We start from the raw sequence: 20,093 nt of genomic DNA on the forward strand, positions 1-20,093 counted from the left end.
GTTGGATAAGAAGATAAACAATTCAGAACAACCACGTCGATATGGAAGAATAAAGAGACGACCCACTAGAACTACAAGTCCTCTAAAAAAAATGGCGACCAAATGGTTTTACCAACATCAATTTATATACATGCTATTACAAGGAGATTGGTTCGATGACCCAAAAACAAGGACATGGAAGATGAATTAGCAAAGGAAAAAAGCCAGAATATGACTCAAGAAGAATGGAGTTTCGACCATCTTACTGAAATTTAAAACAGAATGTACTTAAATAGATAAGATGTGTATGTTGAATACAAGACATTGTTATGAACTGAGATAAAGAAAAAAATTTGGTCATTAAAATTTAGCAGTATAAATACTAATAGCTAATTTGAATATTGATTTGTGCATAAAGGTCATGTAAAGGTGAATAATGTAGATAAGCTAAAAACCTGTTGTTGAAAGTAATAAATAGGTCTATATGGAACATTAAAAATGAAAATCATTAGTTTAAGCAAGAGATAGCAGATACAAAGAGGAAGAGAGAGGAAGTATTAAATACTGAAATAAAAAGAAATTTTGATTACTAAAAAAACAAAAACTGAAAACTAGCAAAAAGGAAGGATATCATATTGTATCCTTAATTTGTTGACATAGAGGTTGAAAAGTTAAGTAGACAGGATGTGTATTTTGAATATTAGATTTTGTGAGGAATGGTGATAAATGAATTGAGAGTATATTAAAAATCTTGGGAATGATAAATATAAAACGTTAAATCTAAATATTAGTGGAAATTGAAACTGAAAAATCTATTAGGTCATTGATTGTCCAAAAGATTGTATGTTAAAATAACTAGAATTTATTTATTTATTTATTATTGGGACTTATATGCCGCCCTATCTCCCTAAGGACTCAGGGTGGCTAACAACAACAAAACACAATAATACAAAAGGTGAATAATGTAGATAATACAAAAGGTGAATAATGTAGATAAGCTAAAAACCTGTTGTTGAAAGTAATAAATAGGTCTATATGGAACATTAAAAATGAAAATCATTAGTTTAAGCAAGAGATAGCAGATACAAAGAGGAAGAGAGAGGAAGTATTAAATACTGAAATAAAAAGAAATTTTGATTACTAAAAAAACAAAAACTGAAAACTAGCAAAAAGGAAGGATATCATATTGTATCCTTAATTTGTTGACATAGAGGTTGAAAAGTTAAGTAGACAGGATGTGTATTTTGAATATTAGATTTTGTGAGGAATGGTGATAAATGAATTGAGAGTATATTAAAAATCTTGGGAATGATAAATATAAAACGTTAAATCTAAATATTAGTGGAAATTGAAACTGAAAAATCTATTAGGTCATTGATTGTCCAAAAGATTGTATGTTAAAATAACTAGAATTTATTTATTTATTTATTATTGGGACTTATATGCCGCCCTATCTCCCTAAGGACTCAGGGTGGCTAACAACAACAAAACACAATAATACAAAAGTTAAAAAAAAAGATTAAACTAACAAGCCCCAGTGATAAAATATTAAAAACATCTTCTTTTTAAAAACCCCTATCATCAGTCCAGGTCAGCCTGATGGAAAAGAAATGTTTTGAGGTTGCGATGAAAGGACCGGCGATCCGGGGCCATCCGGAGCTCAAGGGGAAGCTGATTCCACAGGGCAGGCGCTCCCACAGAGAAGGCCCTCCCCCTGGGGGTCACCAGCCAACATTGTCTAGCCGACGGCACCCTTAGGAGGCCCTCCCTGTGTGAGCGCACTGGGTGATGGGAAGTCATTCCTGGCAGCAGACAGTCCTGCAAATATCCCGGGCCTAAGCCATGTAGGGCTTTATAGGTAAGAACCAGCACCTTAAATCTCATCCGGAGGGCAACCGGTAACCAATGCAGCTCACTCAGGAGGGGTGTAATATGGGAGTATCGGGATACTCCCATCACAACCTGCGCGGCTGCATTCTGCACCAGCTGGAGCCTCTGGGTGGTCTTCAAGGGCAGCCCCATGTAGAGAGCATTGCAGTAATCTATACGGGAGGTAACAAGCGGATGAGTGACCATACGTAGAGCATCTCGGTCCAGATAGGGGCGCAACTGGCGCACCAGGTGAACCTGGGCAAAAGCCCCCCTGGACACAACTCCTATATGATCTTCCAAACTGAGTCGTGTATCCAGGAGGACGCCTAAGTTGCACACCCTATCAACGGGAGGTAACACCTCTCTTCCCATAACCAGAGATGGAACCTCTTGGACTAAACGAGATACCGGTACATAGAGCCACTCAGTCTTGGCCGGGTTGAGCTGGAGCCTGTTCTTCCCCATCCAGATTCGTACCGCTTCCAGGCAGCGGGACATCACGTCGAGGGCATCACTGAGTTGGTTCAGGGTGGAGATGAAAAGCTGGGTATCATCAGCATATTGATGATACCTCACCCCGAAACCACGGATGACCTCACCCAGTGGCTTCATATAGATGTTGAACAGGAGGGGAGAGAGGATCGATCCCTGGGGCACCCCACAACTAAGGGGCTTTGGGGTTGACCTCTGCCCTCCTGCCAACACCGTCTGCGAACGGCCCGAGAGGTAGGAGGAGAACCACTGTAAAACGGTGCCTCCCACTCCCAACCCCCAAGACATCGCAGCAAGATACCATGGGTGATGGTATCAAAAGCCGCTGAGAGATCTAATAGGACCAGGACAGAGGAATAACCCCTATCCCAGGCCTGCTAGAGATCATCCACCAGCATGACCAATGCCGTCTCCGTGCTGTACCCGGGCCTGAAACCCGATTGGTATGGATCCAGATACTCAGTTTCCTCCAGGACCAAAGGGAGCTGCCGTGCCACCACACTCTCAACAACCTTCACAAGGAAGCGAAGGTTGGAGACAGGACAAAAGTTATTTAAAATAGCTGGATCCAAGGCAGGTTTCTTGAGGAGGGGCCTCACCACCACCTCCTTCAAGGTGGCAGGGAAGCACCCCTCACTCAAGGAAGCATTAATAACTGCCAGGAGCCAACCTCGTGTAACCTCCCGAGCCCTCAGCCAGGAGGGACACGGGTCCAACAAACACGTGGCAGCACTTAATCTCCCCATGATCCTGTCCACTTCATCCAGAGTCACAGGATCAAACTCCTCCCAAATATTATCGGCCAAACCCGTTGCTTCCCCCTCATCAGATACTGCCCAGTCGGAATCCAGACCAGCCCGAATCTGAGCAATTTTATCCAGCAGATGCTGACTAAACTCCTCGGCCCATCCCCACAAGGGGTCCTCCCCGTCCCCTGATTTAAAAGGGAATGGGTCACCCTAAACAGGGCGGCCGGGCAGCTATCTGCAGACGCAATGAGGGAGGCGAAGTGAGCGTGCTTCGCCACCTCCATTGTCACAAGGTAAGATCTAGTAAAAGATCTTAACTGTTCGGTCAGATTCGGACCGACGACCTCCAAATGCTCTCTAGGCCCCTCCTCCAGTGCTTCATCTCCCGCAGATCCACGGAAAACCAAGGGGCCAACTGGGACCTGCGCCGGGTCAGAGGCCACAAAGGCACAATGCGGTCAAGAGCCTCCAAAGCAGCCCGTTGCCAGGCGTCAACCAAGTTCTCGAACGAGCTGTGGGAAAGGGAGGCAGGAATCAGTCCAACCGCTGTCTGGAACCTATCCGGGTCCATCAGGCACCTGGGGCGGAACCACCTGGTCGGTTCCGCCACCCAGAAGTGGGAGGCGGCATAATGGAGGCCCAGCTGCAGGAGATAATGGTCTGTCCATGAAAGGGGTTGAGAATATGTGTAAACTAAAAACTATGGCTATATGTAAGAGTTATTTTCTTTTTCTAATTTTACAGGAATAGTTTGACATAGAAAAATATTTTCGGTAAAATGTTCATTTTAATTGTAGCTATTCTCCCCAGCTTTGAAAGTTGGAGGTTTTTCCAGTTTTCTAAGTCCACTTTTATTTGTTTTAGTAATTTTACATTGTTATCCTCTTTTATTGTTACACATCTTGCTGTTAAATAAATTCCCAAATACTTAACTTTTTTGACTATTTGAAGGTTGTTTTTTTCAAGTTGCATTTTCTGTTTTTCTGTTCTTTGTCAAAACTAGTTTTTTCTCTATTTATTATCAAACCTGCTACATCACCATATTGTTTTATTGTATCCAGCAATTTCGTGCTTGCTTCCAAAGGTTCTTCTAATATAAAAACCAAGTCATCTGCAAATGTTTGTAATTTATATTTTTCACCCTTTATCTCTAGTCCTTTAATCTCAGAGTCTTGTCTAATATTTCTGTTCAATACTTCCAAAGTTAGTATAAATAGTAGTGGGGATAAAGGACATCCCTGTCTTGTGCCCTTTTTAATATTAAAGTTTTCTGTATAGTCTCCAATTACAATTATTCTAACAGTCTGTTTATCATAAATTGCATGGATTGCATTCATAATTTTCCCCCAAAGCCCATTTCGGCAAGTTGCTGGAACATAAATTGCCAATTTAGATTATCAAATGCTTTTTGTGCATCAAGAAATATCAGACCCATTTGTTTCCATGGACATCCAGGATTGTTCTTAAATTATATTTTATCTGTCTTTTAGGTAAAAAGTTGTTTTGATCAATATGTATAAGTTCACTCAAGAATTTCTTAATTCTTTCTGCCATTATTGAAGCAAAGATTTTATAGTCCACATTGAGTAATGAGATTGGTCTATCATTTTTTTATATGTGTCAAGTCTGCATCTTCTTTAGGTATTAAAGTAATTTTAGCTTCTTTGGTATTTTGGTTTCCAGGAGAATTTCATTGCAAAGTTCTTTCAAATTTGGAGTTAAGATATCTTGTAAGGCAGTATAGAATTCTGCAGGTAATCCATCTGGCCCTGGGGTCTTATCTTTTTTTTTTTTTGCCCTTTTATAGCTTTGTAATTTCCATCATTGATATTGGTTCATTCAATATATTTCGAATGTTCTGGGAAATTTTTGGTAAGTTTGCTTTTTTAAAATATTGCTCTATTTTTTCCTTGGGGATTTCCTTTGCCTTGTAAAGTGTCTCATAATATTCTGTAACAATATTTTTCATTGCATCATTTTGAAACTGTATTTCTCCATTTGTATTTTGTAATTTCTTTATCATTTTCTTTTCTTTTTCTTTTTTCAATCTACAGTATATGTTAACCATCTTCCCGGCTTATTTGCATTTTCAAAGAAATTCTTTTTAGCCCATTTGATCTGTTGAGCCATTAGTTCCATCTCAGCTAAATTTAACCTATGCTTTATTATTTCCATTTGTTTCTTGAGTGATACTTTATCTGGATCTGTTTGTAGTTCTGCTTCTAGTCTTCTGAGTTCCTCCCTCAAGTTTAGTTGTAGTTGTTTTTTTTCTTTATTCTTCTTAGCCATATAAGTTATGGCCAAGCCTCTGAAATATGCTTTAGCAGTGTCCCAAACAATTTTGAGTGATGTTTCTTCCTTCTTATTTATTTTGAAGAAAAATTCCATTTCCTTTGTCGCTAGTTGTAGAAATTCTTTTTCCTTCAGTATCAATTTATTTAGAGACCATCTAGGTTTCTTTTTGGTTCCTTTCCAGGTCATTTTTATTGGATTATGGTCTGCACGTGTTGTTGGCTTCAATTTCCACCTCTTGAATCATCGATTTCAAGTCCAATGAGATCCATATCTTATCGATTCTTGACCATGATTTATGTCTATTTGAGTAAAATGTATATTGTAATTTCTCTGGGTTTCTCTCTTGCCATATGTTTAACATGCTAAATTCTTCTATCATTTTTAAAAATGCTCTAGGTAATGGATTTTCTCCTTTCCTTCCTTGCTTGATACTTTTGTAGTCCAAAGATCCATCCACAATTGCATTAAAGTCTCCTATTATGCAAAAATTTTGCTAGTTTAGATCTCTTTTCTTTTGGGATGCTGTTGCAAAGAAAAGTTTACCTATTTTTGGTTGCTCTAGAATTTTGGTATGTTGCCTCTTAATGTGCATTTCTTGGAGACAAATTATATCCATATTTAATTTTTGTAAGCATGTGAAAGTTTTTCTTCTTTTTGAGGGAGAATTTAGGCCGTTAATATTTACTGATAGTATCCCCATCCAGTGGCATAGTATGGGTGGTGCAGGGGGGGCCGGCCGCATCGGGCGCAACATCTGGGGGGGCGCGCTCGCACTCGCAGCTCTCTGCCCCTGCCTGGCTCACTCACTCTCTCTCACTGCAGTGCTGGCTGTGCGAATCCGATCCGAGCCGCCGGGTCGCCGCCCACTGTGGAGGGGGGGTGCCAGGCGTGCGGTGCAGTTAGGGGGCGCAAATTACTTGCCTTGCCCCGGGTGCTGACAACCGACGCTACGCCACTGTCCCCATCTTTTTCCATCCTTTTCAATTATATCTGGGTCTTAATCTTCTAGTCGATCTTATCTTTCTCTGGTCTCTTGGTCTTGCACCTTCTTCTGAATAGGCATATGTGGTTTGGGTTTCTTTGGTCTCTTCCCTCTCTTTTTGGTTGGCCTCACCTTGTATTGGCATTTCCTTTTGTTTTTTGGGTTCCGGATTATCTTTCTCCAAAGAGGCTCTGTGATTGTCAAAGAACTCCAATGCTTTAAGTGGTGTATTCAGTCTGTATCTTTTTGTATCCCAGTAGAGTAAAATCCCTTCTGGATACAGCCATCTAAAATTCACTCCTTTTTCAACAAGTTTCTTAGTTAAAAATTGGTAGTCTCTTCAAGCCTCTCTTATCCTTCTAGGAATTTGCTTAAGAACCACAACTTCTTTTTCTTTGTATTTCAATGGCTCATCTCTTACTATTCTCAGGATTTCACCTCTTGTGGCTCTTTTTAAAAATCTGACATGGACTTCCCTGGGCACCTTATTTCTTCTGGCATAGTTTGATCTGACACGATAGACCTGATCAACCTCTCCTTGTATTTGTGACTTCCTCGAGCCTAGAATATCTGTCAACAACTCTGTCATCAATTCTAAAAGATCCTCTTCCTTGTCTTCTTGTACGTTTTGGAATCTTAGGAAATATGATGCCCGCTTCATTTCTATGGTCATCAAAGATTCTTCCAGTTCTCCATTTATTTGGATGAGTTTTTGGTTTTCATCTTTCATGTCTGCTGTTTGATGGTCAACCTCCATTGACTTATGTTCCATTTTTTGAATTCTTTGCTGGTTTTCTGCAATCATCTTTTTGAAGTCTGCCAATTGAGAATCTATGTTGTTAGTTTTTTGGTTCATTTTGTCTAGGTCACTTTTCAACTCTTCGTGGTTTTTAGTTGCTGTGGCAGACTGGGCAGCATTGGCATCAAAAATTGCTTGTAAGATAGCTTGGGTATTCTTCTGTTGGGTATCGGTCTTCTGTTGTAACATTATGGTTATTGATTTCTGGTAGACTGGCTTGCAGAAGTGGAGGCAGAAGCAGAAGAGCCTTTTTTCCAAGTTTGGATAAATTAGAAATACTCATCTTTTCCTTCAAATTGTGTGGTATCTCCACCCAATGGTTAAGTTTTGTAATCCAGGGAGCTCCTAATAGTTAGGAGAGAAAAACCATCAAAAATAGTGGAGGTAGTAAAAAGTAAAAGGGAACAAAAAAAAAGAAGTCGCAAAAAGGTATCAGATGAGCAAAAAGGAAAAAAGAAAAGAAAAGAAAAAGAAAAAAAGAGCAAAAATAAAAATAGTGATAATAATAAAAAATGAGAATAGAGGGAGCCAAAAAAGAAGTATGTTGAAAAATAGTGGAGCAAAAAGAGGAGATGCCCCAAAAATAAAAATAAGGAAAAGAAAAAAAAAGGCCCACAAAAGGCTAAGAATAAAAAGAGGTAAGAATAAAAGAACAAAAATTTTCAATAAAAATATAGTAAAAGTAAGTGATATGAGTTGGTCAAATGCAATAAAAATAGGTAGAAGTGTCCAAGTTATAATCCAAAAAGTTATATTCAGAAGCAGGTAGTGGCAATTCCAAATCTCTGTGCCCAAGGGAATCAAATAGCTTCAAGGACAGACTTGTTTAAACAGTAATCTTCAAAACCAACAGGCCAAAAAGACCAAAGGGAGTCCTTTTTTCTTTCAAAAACAAAGATACCAAAGACCTTCAGGGCAATGTCTGGGTGAACAGCCAAATTCCAGTGTGAGATAAAACCGTTCAGGAAGGGTGGGTGAAATTTTCAAGTTTCACCACTAGATTATCTATCCAGTCCCACCCTTTGCAGGGAAAATAAAAAAGAAGGAGCGAGGAGAAAAAAAAGCTTTCAAGTTTAAAAAGAATTAAAAAATAAAAAGTAAAAGTAAGAATAAGAATAAGAAGTAAAAAATCATAGTGGCTTTCACACAAATGCCCAATTTTATAGAAGCAAAAGTTTTCCCAAGCTTCTAGCCAAAAACAGCCCTGTGATAAAGTAGCATTTTCACTTTGCTGGAAGCTTAAACTGCCGCTGGTAAATTGGAAGGGGGGGAATAAAAGACAATTCCACCCCCTCCCTTGAGTAAGGGCTTCACTCTCAAAGGCTGAAAAAGTGCTAATCGCTAAGGGTCTTGGCTTGTAAAGAGAGTAGAAGGAAATTCCTTACCCAGCTGACTATTTGCATGCAGATTAGAAGTCTTTTGTCTCTGCTGAGCAGCTGGCAATGGCGGGTCGTATGAAATACGATCTGCCTTTCTTCCTGCCGGTCCCAGGGGCTCTGTTGGGACCAGTGGTCCGGCTACCACCTAACCTCCGTCATCAGACATTCACCCTTTGGGGGCTGCCTGTATGGAGCAGCATTCAGTCTATTTGGACCCACCAGCTGGTAGAATTTGGACCCAGGGAGGACACAAACCTTTCCTCAAGTTTGTTTTCAGCTGACATCACGGGAAAGCTTTCTTTGACGAACTGAACACCACCAAATAGAATTTAAACCAGAATTGTTCTTGTTAGGAATGATAGATCTCAATTATGATAAAGAGACTGGGTATTTAATATTACATGTATTAACAGCAGCAAGAATTATGTACGCCCAATATTGGAAAAATGAGAGTTTACCAACTGAAGAAATGCTAATTAAGAAAATATTAGACTGTGCAGAAATGGATAGATTAACTTTAGAGATTAAAGAAAAAGAGCATTTAGTCTACTATGGAACCTGGAATAAATTTTATCAATGGCTAGACAAACAAATTAGAGAGAAAGGAATGTGATAGTTATTTTTGACCTTATTCTACCAAGAAAAATATAATAGATTGAAATTTTAACATTGTTTACTATAATTTGCTATAACTATTACTGTTATCAATCATTATTCTTACTACTTCTATTGATATATATCAACCCAGACAATATGTTATTTGCTAAATATTGAATGTAATTGGGGAAAACCCCAACCCCTCCCCCAACTTTCCCGCTATCCCAACCCCACACCCTATCCCTTCATTTTCCTCCCCACCCTTATAAAAACCAATAAAATTTACATTAAAAAAGAAAGCTATTTTCTATGTGATTGATAGGATAAAACTTGTCTTTTAATTTACAAATAGACAATATATATGAAAGGAAAAAGAGAGAAATGTTTATGGTAGCAATCTGAAATCTGTACTAATGATATCTGTATGTAATTGAATTACTACTACTCAGCCATCACATTGCTTTTCAAATATGTGAATGTAATATAAAATTTGTAAAAAAGAAAAACTTTGAAAAAAGCCTCAGAGACTTACAAAAAACAAGTTGACAACAAAACAGGCACCTCAAATGTCATTTTGTGTTGGAGAGAAAGTTTATCTTTCCACAAAATATTTAAGACTCAAATTACCTAGCAAAAAATTGGGGCCAAAATACCTGGGACTTTTTTCCATAGTGAGGATTTTAAACCCAATGATTGTGGAACTAAAACTCCCTCTACTTTTAGGAAAGATCCACCCAGTATTTCACTGCAGTTTGTTTAAGCCTTTCAGAGTTTCTACTCTAAGACCCCCTCCCAAGAAAGCACCTGGCCCACTTGTGGTAGCTGGAGAGACTCATTACAAAGTGAAGAGTATTCTTGATGCTAGATTGTGTAAAGAGAAATTGCAATATTTAGTCCAGTGGAAGGGATATCCATTATCAGAGGCTATCTGGGTGAAGTGTACTGATGTGAAAGCTGATAGGCTCATATGTAGATTTTATGATAAACATCCGAACAAACCGAGGGGGGATTCCTAGCTTTTATTCTTGTTTGATTTGCAGGATTTCTCCTTTCTTTTAAGGGGAGCCAAATGTCAATGGTGTGACAAACTGAACTGAAGCCATTTTTCATTTTGTCTTCGTTGCCACATTTTAGTTTACAGATTTTAGATGAAGGAGGGGGAGGGGGATGTTAAGTTTCTCAGTTAGCCATAACAATATTTCTGTGTGAGAATCAAGGTCAGTCCTGATAATAGTTTTGGCAGGCTGAAAAGCAGGGAGGAGAGGCCACATTTTGGTGAATGTGATTTATGTCAGCGATTTGGGGTGGAAAATGCAACTTGTTACTTTGTAGCCTGAGGGAGGGGATTTTAGTGTTGGATTCACCTTTGTATGTGTATGTGTTTCCTAAATAAAATGTTCTTCAAGGAAGAAATTCTTGCCTTGAAGTTCTTTTAAATGGTTTCATCTATCAGAACCATGACATCTGATGCAAAGAACGAGTTAAGCAGCTCTGCTTTCTCCCTACTGCCTGTTACTTCCTTGCCATCTTCTCTCTTTAGTGGACCTATGGTTTCCTTGACTTTTTTCTTGTTATTAATATGTTTTTTATTGTCCTTGATTTCTGTTGGAAGTCTTTGCTTTCCTGATTTCATCTTTGCATTTTCTGGCTCTGTTGACAATCAGCCTTAGTTATGTGTCCCTCTTTCCATTTTTTGTATTTGTCCTTTTTGTCTTTTAGTTTGTCAGAGACATCTTTGTGCAGCCATGCCGTTCCTTCTTGCATTTCTTCTTTTCCTTTTTCAGTGGTATTATGTTGGACTGGGCTTTTATGATCACATTTTTCAGTTTCCCATGCTTCTTGAGTTGTTTTTCCCTTTAGGATTTTCATCCATGGAATCTTTCCTAGGTTCTCTCTGAGTTCGTTAAAATCAGCTCTTTTAAAGTTTTCTATCACTTGTGTTTGCGTTATATTGAATTCACCCAAGTTTCCAGCAACTTCAACTCCCGCTATGACTTCTTCTCTATTAGTAAGAATTAGGTCCAATATAGCTTTACTTCTAGTTCCCTCCTCTACCTTTTGGATGACAAAGTGGTTGGCTAGGGTGATTAGGAATCTCTTTGACCTCCACTTGCTGCAGTTTGTCTCCCAGTTGATATCTGGGTAGTTGAAGTCTCCCACTACTACTGTGGTATGCTTCCTACATATGTTTGTTAACTCGTTGGCCTATTTCTTCTGATTGGTTGGGTGGCCTGTAATATATACCTATGGCAAAGTCACTTTTTTCCCTTTTATATTGAGCCATATACATTCTGGACGGTTTTTATCTTTGATCATGTGCATTTCTGTAGATATTTAGTGTTCTCTTACATATAGTGCAACTCCTCCTCTTTTTGTAGATCTGTTTCATATGAACAATTTGTATCCATCCATCAATACATTCCAGTCACAGGTTTCATCCCACCAGGTTTCAGTAATGGCAAATATGTCATATCTATCCTTGTGCTATTGCTTCCAGTTCACCCTGTTTGTTCCCCAAGCTTTGAGCATTTGTATATAAGCATTTAAGACTTTTATGCCTGTCTATGGGTATGTTTCCTGCATCTCCTAATTCATGGGTCAGCAACCCATGGCTCTGGAGCCACATGTGGCTCTTTCAGCCTTTTCCTGTGGCTCCCAGGAAATAGGTGAGCACTGGGAATTTATTCACTTCCTGGTGGCCCCCAAAATGACTGAGACTATGATGCTAGGATTAGCCTGGTTGGACAAATGGAAGTCGTTTATCTGGTGGGAGAAAGGAATGAGAAATGTGAGACTATCTATAGGGCCTGATCCCCTCATTGATTCAACAGATGTTACAGGGAATTTTAACCCACCCAATGGGCAAAAGTCCACTTTGGGAGCCCCTGTGCTGTTTAAAGAAAAGAAAGATGGGTCTCTTCATTTATGCATTGATTATAAATGTTTGAACGCGGTGAGTGTGGAAAATAAGTACCCTCTCCCCCTCCTGAAGGACTTACTAACCCACCTGGCTAAAGGGAGTGTCTTCACTACATTAGACCTGAGAGAAGTATATTACCAGGTGAGAATAAAGGAGGGGGATGAGTGGGAAACTGCCTTCAACTGCCCCTTGGGAAGCTACCAGTTCAAAGTCATGCCATTTGCACTGCAGGGAGCCCCAGCCATATTTATGCAGTTGATTAATGAGGTCCTACATGATCATTTATACAAAGGGGTGATGGTGTATCTTGATGACATCCTGATATATAGTACGAATATGACTGACCATATAAGGCTGGTGAGAGAAGTGTTAAAGAAACTATTGAATGCCAAACTTTATGTCAAATTATCAAAATGTGAATTTCACCAAACCCGATTAGATTACCTTGGCTATAGAATTTCCAATGAGGGCATTGAAATGGACCCAGCCAAAGTGAAAACTATAATTGAATGGCAATCCCCAAAAACTCGCAAACAGATCCAGCACTTCCTCGGGTTTGCCAACTTCTACCGTCAATTTATTTCCTCTTTTGCTGAGATTGCTCTATCCCTTACAGAATTACTCAAAACGGATAAGGGAGGGGGAAAACCGTGACCTGGCCAACCACTAGCATGGACTATGAGTTGTCAAACAGCTTTTGAGAATTTAAAAAGACTATTTGCTGCTGAGCCAGTTCTAAAGCACCCCTGCCCAGGGGAGCCCTTCGTAATCCAAGCTAACGCCAGCGATGTTGCAGTCGGAGCTGTATTACTGCAAGAGAACAAAAGTGGAGTCCTACAACCCTGCGCCTACACCTCCAAAAAGTTCACTGAAAGCGAGAGGAGATGGGCAATCTGGGAGAAGGAGGCTTTCGCCATTAGGTGGAGCCTGTTAAACTGGCGACACTACTTAGAGGGGAGCAATGTGCCATTTGAAGTATGGACAGATCACAAAAACCTAGAGGCACTGAAGACCCCACGCAAACTGTCCCCAGAACAAGTGCAGTTGGCACAGTACTTTAATCGTTTCAACTTCACTCTAAAGTACATACTGGGAGGAAAAAACCTCTTAGCTGATGCGCTATCCTGATTGCCCCAGTACAAAAGCCAACGCGAAGAGTTCAACGAGGCAATTATCCCCTGTTCACAACCTGTGACACAACTCACACCTCACAGAACCCCTAATCCTGATGACCCGGGAGCGAAGAAGATAAAAGGAGAACTCCTCATCGATCAATGGTTCAAAGATAATCAAACCTCCCTAACATGCAGGGATGGTTTGGCATACAAGGGGGGTGGAACTTTATTTACCTGAAGCCCTTCGTATCAATGATCTCAAACACAGCCATGATGTAAAATAGGCTGGACACTTCAGATATTTAAAAACTACACCTCATTCACCAGCAACTATGTCAGGAGTTGTACCGTATGTGCCACCATGAAAAAAATTCCAGGGAAAACCCCTGGGCTACTGCAGCTGGTGGCAGACCCTTCTCAATCATGGGAAGAAATAGCCATGGACTTTATTGTAGACCTACTGAAAGTAGAAGAAATACTGTCATCTGGACGGTGATAAACCTGTTTTCGAAGCAGGCTCATTTTTTCACCTGAAAAAGACTCCCATCTGCCCAACAACTGACTAAATTGTTCCTGAAACTTATCTACCAGCTATATGGCACCCCTAAGCAAATTATTTCTTAGAGGAGTGCAGTTCACAGCGAAATTTTGGAGGAGTTTCCTTAAATTAATTGGATCATATTTATTTATTTATTTATTTATTTTAATTCCATTTATATCCCGCCCTTCTCCGAAGACTCAGGGCGGCTTACAAGCTTAGCAGTAGCCTTCATTCTATGTATATGCCTGCTTATTAGGGCTTATCATCTGCTTTTCATCCAGCTATCAATGGGGCTGCAGAATCCACTAACAAAATGGTGGAGCAATACCTCAGATGCTGTTTCCTACCAACAGACAAACTGGACTGACCTCCTCCCTTTCGCCGAGGTGGCCTATAATAATTCTGTTCACAGCAGCACCGGCTACACACTTTTCAGAGTAGCCAAAGAGAAAGCATTGAGCCCAATGCCTGACTACTCTCAGGTGCCCTCTGCTTCCCAGAGACTTGATCAATGGGTGAGGGGGTGGGAAGAAGTTTGGAGAAACACAAAAACGGTGTTAAAAAAAGACTTCTGAAACTTATAAAAAACAGGCTGATAAAAAGAGGGCTCCCCAAAGAACATTCCAAGTTGGGGGAAAGGCTTACCTGTCAACAAAATACTTATGCCTCAAGTTACCCAGCAAGAAATTAGGACCGAAATTCTTGGGGCCTTACCCCATCATAAGGATCATAGTAGCGGGTCAGAGACACTATGAAGTGAAAGTCATTCTTGACTCTAGAATCTTTATAGGGAAATTGCAGTACCTGGTACAATGGAAGGGGTACTCGCTGTCTGAAGCTACATGGGTGAAATCTAGCGATGTGAAGGCTGACCGACTCATCAAAAAGTTTCATTTATTTATTTATTTATTTTATTTTATTTTATTAAATTTATATACCGCCCTATTCCCGTAGGACTCAGGGCGGTTTACAGGGAAAATTAAAAGCATAATATACAAAAATTAAAAACAGTTAAAACAATTAATTAATTCAAGTCCCTGAAATTTAAAACTAAAACCCAATAAAAAATTAAAACCCCTCAGCCTGGGCCAGACAGCTCGAAGAGCCAAGTTTTCAGGTCCCGGCGAAATGAGCGAAGGTCGGGGGCAGTCCTAAGTTCCGTGTGGAGTTGGTTCCATAGGGTTGGCGCGTCCACAGAGAACGCTCTTCCCCTGGGAATAACCCGCTGGCATTCCCTAACCGGCAGTATCCTGAGAAGGCCCTCCCTGTGGGAGCGCACAGGACGAAGGGAGCTTGATGTTCCCTCAAATATCCCAGACCCAAGCCATTTAGGGCTTTATAGGTCATCACCAGCACCTTGAATCTCACCCAAAGGGCAACTGGAAGCCAATGCAGCTCACGGAGAAGAGGTGTTACACGGGAGTATCGGGAAACCCCCATCACAACTCGCGCGGCCGCATTCTGCACCAGTTGAAGCCTCCGAGTGGTCCTCAAGGGCAGCCCCATGTAGAGAGCATTGCAGTAGTCTAAATGGGAGGTCACAAGCACATGAGTGACTGTGCATAGGGCATCTCGATCCAGGTAGGGTTGCAACTGGCGCACCAGGCGAACCTGGGCAAAAGCCCCCCTGGTCACGGCTCCTATGTGGTCTTCAAAATTGAGCCGTGAATCCAGGAGGACGCCCAAGTTGCGAGCCCTATCAATGGTGGGTAACACCTCACCCCCCATCATTAAAGATGGAATAGTCTGGTTGACCCGAGATGCCGGTATGCACAGTCACTCAGTCTTGGCAGGATTGAGACGAAGCCTGTTTCTCCCCATCCAGACCTGGACCGCCTCCAGGCAATGGGACATCACGGCAATGAAAGAAACCCCAACAAACCAAGAGATAATCTGTGACATATGCTTTTGTTTACATTACAGGATCTATCCTTCTCGTAAGGGGGGCCAGATGTCAATGCTGCAAACATTGGATGTTTTTGCTCTGACAATATATAGAGGCAGCCTTTTCCTTTAAACTGTTCCTTCTGAATATAATGAAGCTGTGGGAAGGAGTATGCTAACCTGGATGTAAAAATTAGATAAGAACGGCATGCAAGATAATGGAAGTGAAGCTTGCGTTTTGGGCTAATTGGAGAATGTGATTAATGACATGTAATTAGGGGAGGGAATTGTGCATGGTATGATGGATTTGTAGGGGAGGAGAATTCAGATTCAGTTATCCATCCATGAGTGCCGATGCTTCATTGTCATTATTATAGACTTTTTAGAAAAACAATGCCTGAATGTTGTTTGAACTGTCTCATTAATCAGAACCATGACATACCTCCATTTATCTTCCTCCAAGGGTTTATCAGTAGGGTTAAATCCTCTGGGAGTTATTTGTCCATTGTTTGGTTCCATTTGGGTATAGCTTTCTCGCATAGGTTGGATTTTGGCTAGAATTGCCTCTAGACCATGGGTTGGCAACCTGTGGCTCCAGAGCCACATGTGGCTCTTTCAGCCATGTCCTGCAGCTCCCAGTCCTCTTCTGCCATGTGCAGTCCAGGAAAAAAAAGTGGGACTAAAAAAGTTCAACCAATCAATTCAAACTTCTCACGGAAAAAAAAAACTTGTGAAGTTTGAATTAATTGGTTGAAGTTCTTTGGTTTGTGGGACTGCCCACAAACCTCTTTTCTTCTTCAGACTCTCTCTCTCTCTCTCTCTCTCTCTCTCTCTCTCTCTCTCTCTCTCTCTCTCTCTGTGTGTGTGTGTGTGTGTGTGTGTGTGTGTGTGTGTGTGTGTGAGAGAGAGATAGATAGATAGATAGATAGATAGAGAGAGAGAGAGAGAGAGAGAGAGAGAGAGAGAGAGAGACCAAGTCCGTTGGTTTACCAGCGAGCCACCGCCTCCTCCTCATCTCCTGCCCTTGCTGCGTCTCCTGTGGAGACACGTTTGCATCTCTGTGTCTCTGTGCCACTCAAAGCCATCCTGCAGCAGTTTCAATCAGCCCTAATTGGACCCTTCATTGCCAAGCATCCCCATGGAAGTCAGTGGAGGTCAGCAGTGCCTCAAAAGGCCAGCCATGGCGCCTCCAAGTCTGTTGGTTTTACTGGTGAGCCACCGCCTCCTGCAGTTCCATACCGCATTCTTCCACTCTGAACTGTGGCCCGTGAGGATTCCTCTCCCCACAGCTGCCACACCGATTCATCCCTCTCCCTGTTGGTGCTGAGAGCTGTGAGCCACGGGGATCCTCACCCCAGCGGCATCGCTGGCCTGCCTCTGCTGGCTCTTCTGTGCTCCGGCTGTGCCAACGATGTCGGAGCCACGCCAAGCTGCTCGTTGACTCTGGTGGAATCCCGGAGCTGGTTTGGCCTCGGCCGACAGGCTACCGTCTGCTCATCGGGCCACCTGGCTTCCTGGCAGCACATCCCGCAGGGGAGGTCTGCTAGGGAGGTGGCAGTCAGGCATTGTTTCCCCCCCTCCTATGTGTGTGTGTCAGACTCATGGGGAAGAACTGGTAGAGATGGCGGCAGTCCCGCATTTTTTCCCCACCCTCATGTCTGTGTGTGTGTCAGACCTGTGGAGAACAGCTGGTAGAGGCAGTGGCAGTCCAGCATTGTTTCCACCTCTTGTGCATGTGTGTCTGTGTTGGACCCGGGGGAATGGCTGGTAGAGGCAGTGGCAGTCCGGCGTTGTTTTCCCCCCTCGTGCATGTGTGTGTGTGTGGCGGACCCATGGGGAATGGCTGGTAGAGGCAGCGGCAGTCCAGCATTGTTTCCACCTCTTGTGCATGTGTGTGTGTGTCAGACCCGCGGGGAATGGCTGGCAGAGGTGGCAGCAGTTGCCCCGTTGGTGCTGAGAGCTGTGAGCCGTGGGGATGCCTTGCCCCCGTGGCATCACTGGTCCGCCTCTGCTGGCTCCTCTGTGCTCCAGCTGTGCCGACGATGTCAGAGCCATGCCAAGCTCCTCGTTGACTCTGGTGGCATCCCAGAGCTGGCCCAGCCTCAGCCGATGGGCCATGGTCTGCTCATCAGGCCACCCAGCTTCCTGGCAGCACATCCCGCAGGGGAGGTCTGCTAGGGAGGTGGCAGTCCAGCGTTGTTTCCCCCCCTCGTGCATTTGCGTGTGTGTTGGACCTGTGGAGAACAGCTGGTAGAGACAGTGGCAGTCTGGTGTTGTTTCCCCCCCTCATGTGTGTGTGTGTCAGACCCATGGGGAACGGCTGGTAGAGGCCGCGGCAGTCCGGCATTGTTTTCCCTCCCTCATGTTTGTGTGTGTGTGTCAGACCTGCAGGGAATGGCTGGTAGAAGCAGCAGCAGTTCAGCATTGTTTCTCCCCCTCGTGCGCGCATGTGTGTCGGACCCGTGGGGAACGGCTGGTAGAGGTGGCGGCAGTCTGGTGTTGTTTCCCTGCCTCCTGTGTGTGTGTGTGTGTGTCAGACCCATGGGGAATGGCTGGTAGGGAGGCAGCGGTCCAGTGTTCCCCCCCTATGTGTCGGGCCCACAGGGCTCGACACACAGAGAGACACAAACCCCGGACTGCCACCGCCTCTACCAGCTGTTCCCTGCGGGTCCAACACACACACACACACACACACACACACACACACACAAGGGGGGAAAACAATGTTGGACTGCCGCTTCCTCTACCAGCCGTTCCCCACGGGTCCGACACACACACACAAACGCATGGGGGGGGAAAACATGGGATCCCTGTTCCCCATGGGTCTGACACACACACACACACACACACATACACAGGAGGGGGGAAACAATGCCAGACCACCGCCTCCCTAGCAGACCTCCCCTGTGGGATGTGCTGCCAGAAAGCCAGGCGGCCTGATGAGATGACTGCGTGGACTGTGGCCCATTGGCCGAGGCCGGGCCAGCTCCGGGATGCCACTAGAGTCAACGAGAGGCTCAGTGTGGCTCTGACATCATCGGCACAGCTGGAGCACAGAGGAGCCAGCAGAGGTGGGCCAGTGACACCACTGGGGCGAGGCATCCCTGCGGCTCGCAGCTCGTGGCACCAACAGGGCGAGGGATGAACCGGCATGGCAGCTGTGGGGAGAGGAATCCTTGCGGGCCATGGTTCAGAGTGGAAGAAGGTGGTGCGGAGCTGCAGGAGATGGTGGGTCACCGGTAAAACCAACAGACTTGGAGGCCCCATGGCTGGCCTTTCGAGGTGCTGCTGACCTCCATTGACTTCCATGCGGACACTTGGCAATGAAGGGGCTGATTGGGGCCGATTGAAACCGATGCAGGATGGCTTTGAGTGGCACAGAGAGACACAGAGAGACGCAAACGCATCTCCACAGGAGAGGCAGCAAGGGCGGGAGATGAGGAGGAGGCGGTGGCTTGCTGGTAAACCAACGGACTTGGAGGCACTGCACGCACGCACGTACAGAGAGAGAGAGAGAGAGAAAAGGGGGAAAAGAATGAGGGGGTCTGGCTTTAAGTGCAGGATGGCTTTAAGTGGCAGAGAGAGAGGCAGAGAGACAAGAAATGCAGCAAGAACAGGAGATGAGGAGGAATCAGCTTATGTCTGTTCACATGCACAGACGGAGGCTTCCAAACCTGACACATGACATATGGATATCTGCAACTGGTCATTGCAAAAAATAGGAAAAAGGGGGGAAAACTGGGCATGACTATTTAAAGACCCCCACTTTTCCTTTCGTTCTTCCTCTTTGGCAGTGTTGACTTCTGCTCCTCCAATCCTGGCTGCTCCTCACGGTCCCTGCCTGCCAGCTGCTGCATTCAACTTTTCTTTTATTTGCTTTGTGGATTGGGGAGAGAGGTGCTCCCCCACTTCTTTCCACTCCTGCCATGGCAATTTCTTTTCTTTTTTTTTTATTGAAAGGTTTTACAGTACATTTTTGAATACAAAACCCCTCCCCTCCCCCTCCCCCCTCCCCAAACCTCCCCAACTCTTCCCTCCCCTCCCCTCCCCTCCCCTCCCCGACTTCCCAGAGCTCAATACAGGGTATAAAAATACAAACAAACATAATCTAAAATATGCAAACAACAATAAAATATTAAATTCTATCGCACTTTAACTCTTAATAAAATAACTACAAGCTAATTATACATCATATAAATCCACTACTTATTCAAATGCTAAATAAAACTTTTTAGTCCCATATTTATTCTGGATATAATCAATCCATCTTCTCCACTCCACAATGTATTTCTGTTGCGATTGGTCTTTCAAATACGCTGAGATCTTTGCCATTTCCGCCAAGTTGGAAACTTTTAAAGTCCATTCTTCTATAGTCGGCAGTTCTTCCTTCTTCCAATATTGCGCTACTAAAAGTCTCGCTGCCGTAATTAAATACAACATCAACTTAGTGTCCACAACGGTAAAATCTATGATAATACCCAATAAAAAC

The sequence above is a fragment of the Vipera berus genome, assembly GCF_964194415.1.
Source record: "Vipera berus genome assembly, chromosome: 1".
Classification (NCBI taxonomy): Eukaryota; Metazoa; Chordata; class Lepidosauria; order Squamata; family Viperidae; genus Vipera; species Vipera berus.